Below are 3,725 nucleotides of genomic sequence, written 5' to 3' on the forward strand. Positions count from 1 at the left end.
CAGGCCGTTCCGCCCCACCCCGCCCCCATTGCGCAGATGGGGAAACTGAGGCCCCGCGGCTGGCGGGCTTCTTCTCCCCAGGCCGGGCAGTGAGTCAGCTAGAACTCGGGGTTGACGCAAACCCGCCTCCAAGCCGGCACCCCCAGCCCGCTCGGCCAATGGTGAATCCTCGGGCCCTCCCCGAGTCCCCGCAGCAGGGCGCGTGGGACCCAGCACTGAGCCAGGCTGCCAGGAGCCAGGAGGCTGCCTGGGGCGCTCACACCGACCGGGACGCGGTTTGGTGAGGACCCCTTTGCTAGCTCTCAGCCCCCCAGGCGGCGAAAGTCGCTAACCGCCAGCGCGCTAGGAACCAGCTAACCTCTGCCTATACTTACAGGGTGGGCACCATGACCCCTCCAGGCCCAGAGACCCACTACTCATCCGGGACCACACGGCAGAGCCCAGATAGGACCCGGGCTAAGCCTCCTTCTAACATGGCACCTTAGGTTGAGGGGTCTGCGCAGCTCCCACCTGGCATTCCCTCAGACACCGGCACCCCCACGGCCTCGCTGTGTCATTGCTCTGTTCAGGACAGAGCGCTCCTCGGGGAGAATCAACAGGCCCGCAGGGGGTCCCCTCATGCCCAGGGTCACTTCCAGAGGCTCCTGGGCTGGTCACCTCTCCTCTCCCATTTCCGAATTTGTAACGAGAGGCTAAAGCAGCCCTGGGAACTCTGGTACTGGTAGGTCGTTTCCGCGCGGTGATAGGTGCGTGAGGCGCTGGGCCTGCTGCCAACCCAAGCCCTGCTCACGTCACACGTGCTCTGTACGGCCAGGCCACCCAGGGAACCCAGGACTGCTGGGACTCACCTGACAAGGGGGAGCTCGTCATCCCCTGGACACTGGTGGCAGCTGCTCCTCTGGGTGGTGGGGGCCACCTGTGCCTCCCCTGTGCCTGGGGCTGCGGGTCAGAGACGGGAGGGCGTTGGTGCCTTGGCAGAGTCTCAGGCCCCCTGACGCCCAGGCGCCGGGAAGGGGACGAGCGTCCAGCTTTCCATGCTGCTGTGGGACCTCAGCCTGCACTGGGCCTACAGACCCCCATCCTGCCCCCTCACCCAATCGCATCCCAAGTGGAACGGGCCTCAGTCCCAGTCTGCAAAATGGGGCTGCCTCCAGCCCTGGGCTCCCTGGAGCCGAGGTAGGTGACAGGTGTGAGGCGCACGAGTGGACCTGAAGGTCCCCCACAGAGCCCGGGTGCCTGGTGAGGGGCCTGCGGACTAGTGGGGAAGGGCCGGCGACTTGGGCCTGCCTTGGTGCAAGGAGCTGAAGGAAAGGAGGGGTCCGGTGCCTGGAGAGGAGCCCCCAGAACGAGGCCTCCCCTTCCTGGTCCCTTTCTCAGACCAGGGGGCCCTAGAAGCTTCGGGCAGGTGGGTCTGAAGGGCAGCTGCGTCAGCTGCTGTCGCGATGTCCATAATTGTGACGGGGGGTTCCTAGGTGTCGTGACCCCCTGAGCCCAAGCAAGGCAGCTCTCACTCGGGTCTGGGCAGTAAGGAGTTAAGAGTGGGGCCGAGGGAACTCCAGGTGGGAGACCCCCTGCGGTCACTTGACCCTTCAACCTGCCTGCCCCTCCTGCCTGAGGCAGGCAGAGGGCCTGGGCAGAAAGGGTGCTCTCTGCCCCAACCTGGGAGGGCCTCGCCTTCTGCCCTCTCACCTGAAAATGGACATTCTTCTCGGGTGGGCTCCCTGGGAGTCATGCGTGGGCGTATGACACAAAAGGTGGGCCCCTGGGCCCCACTGTGGCTTTGGGGGCTTTGGGAGGGGGCTTCGGCTGCTGTGGGTGGGGCAGTGAGAGGAGAACGGGGGCTTCCCCAGCGCCCCAGGTAGGCCAGAGAAAGTCGCCCATTTGCCCACACTACAGCCCACCGAGCTGTCCCCAGGCCTGAGGCCCTAGGGCCAGCTGCGCAGGAGACCAGGAGACTAGGCTCCTAGCCGGCGTTCAGTGCTCCCGCTGGGCACAGCTCCTCCCCCGGGGCTGATCCCTGGCCATCCCCTTCCCCGCGTCCCCCAGCCCTTGGGACAGCCGGGGTCTCCACAGAGGAGTGAGGGGCGCCGAGCCCCTCCCAGTGGGCCCAGCCTTGCTGAGCTTTGCTGCCAACCAGGGGTTCCTCTGGGGAAGCGGGGCCAGGTGGTGCGGGCTCGAGGGCCAGGGGCCAGGCTGCCTTTGCTTCTCCTTCCAGGGTGAAGTGTGGGTGTCAGGCAGACTGGATTGGGACCTAGACTGGGCCACAGGCTTGGCCAAGGGGCCCTTGTGGCTTCTCTGTGCGGCAGTGAAGGCACCGGTAGGAAGGGCCAAGGAGACCCCTGCTGGGAGCCCCCTCCACTCGGGGTCCTCAACCCACTCTGCCCGCTCTCTGCCCCTCCAAGGCCACCCCTGCCATACCTGATGCTGCCAGGGACTGGGCTTGGCCATGGGCATCACTGCTGCCTCCTCAGGCCAAGGACAGACCCTGCCCCTCGCTGGGGCCTTGGACCCTCTCGCCCGGCCGGCCACTGGAGCCTCCTCTGGGCCGCCAGGGCAGCTGGCGCGGTGTGGGGAGGCTCCACCGGGCGGGGAAGGGCGGCTTTTTATGCTCCATCCGAGTAAATCGGGATTGGGATGGGCCCTTCCCAGCCGGACTTCCTGTGTGTGTTCTCCGCTGATAACGGGGTCTGTCGGCGAACAAACAGGAGGCTGGGGCGGGGGGGCCACCACGTGAGGGGGCCTGGACGTGCTGCCAGGGGAGGGGGAAACTGTCCCCAAGGACATCTGCGTCTAGCCCCAAAGCAGCCAGAGCCCAGGCTTGGGCTCTGCTACAGCCTGGCTGGTGACCCTGGGGACACTGTAGGACAGAGAACGGGGAGCCTAGGGCCTTCCCAGTGCTGGAGGGGCAGAGCCATGGGACCACAGGCCACACTTGTGTGGCTAGACAGAAGGGACCTTCTGCATATTTGGGCCCAGGATACTGGCCCCTCCCCCAGGCCACCCCAGATGTGCATAGTGCAGCATGGTAGCCCCAGGGGTTCCAGCCCAAGGGAGGGACCTGCCACACTGGAGCCTTGACCTGTGGGGGTAGGGAGTGGCAGGACCCATCCGGAAGGGACCTGGTGGACAAGACAGGCTGTGTGGTCTGAGAACAGCCTGTTCTGTGGGTCCCTGAGGCCCAGGGGTGCCCTGGGGGCTAAGTGTGTTCTCCACTGCCCCCACCCTCAGGCCCCTCCCTTGGCCTCCAGCGGGAGGGGGGAGGGGGGAAGGGATTCAGGAGCCTTTAGGGGCCAAAGGGGGTGCTCCGTCAGATTCCGGGGTCCCAGCTCCCAGTCTGACCCTCAGCCTCCCGGTTTAGCTGGTAGTGGGTGCGCAAGGCCGAGGATGGGAGGGGCGGGCCACAGCCGGCCAAGGGCCCCAGAGTGAGCAGGGTATCACCTAACCCAGGCTGTCCTTGGGGTCCAATTCCTGCTTTGGAGTCAGCCCCTGTCTACCCTATGCCTGGGACACCTCGTTTCCCTGGCCTTGAGCGTAGCAGCGAGCCCCGCCTCTCTCTGGCCCCACCCAGCTGCACGACTGGGGCCGGGGGTACGGGGGACAGAGGGCAGCTTGGGAAATCCCCACCAGCCCTGAGGGAGTGGCAGGGAAACTGCACCCACCACTGGGACCAGCCCCCTCCCACCCCCAAGGCCAGGGGAGGGGTCGCTGCAAGCACGTCTTATGAT

At 66.3% G+C, this 3,725-nt stretch overlaps 1 protein-coding gene across 1 annotated transcript in view; it reads right to left on the reverse strand.

The window, feature by feature from the left end:
* EGFL7 (EGF-like-domain, multiple 7) overlaps nucleotides 1-2,543 on the reverse strand; it is a 9,062-nt gene extending 6,519 nt beyond the window's left edge. Inside the window, exons 1-2 of the mRNA XM_012644649.1 lie at nucleotides 2,419-2,543; nucleotides 849-939 (exon numbers count right to left, since the gene is read on the reverse strand). The gene's annotated coding sequence lies outside the window, so the exon portion shown is untranslated. The remainder of the gene's footprint in view (nucleotides 1-848; nucleotides 940-2,418) is intronic.
* Nucleotides 2,544-3,725: the final 1,182 nt, after the last annotated feature.

This window comes from Propithecus coquereli, unplaced genomic scaffold (genome assembly GCF_000956105.1).
Source record: "Propithecus coquereli isolate 6110/MARCELLA unplaced genomic scaffold, Pcoq_1.0 Scaffold2166, whole genome shotgun sequence".
Classification (NCBI taxonomy): domain Eukaryota; kingdom Metazoa; phylum Chordata; class Mammalia; order Primates; family Indriidae; genus Propithecus; species Propithecus coquereli.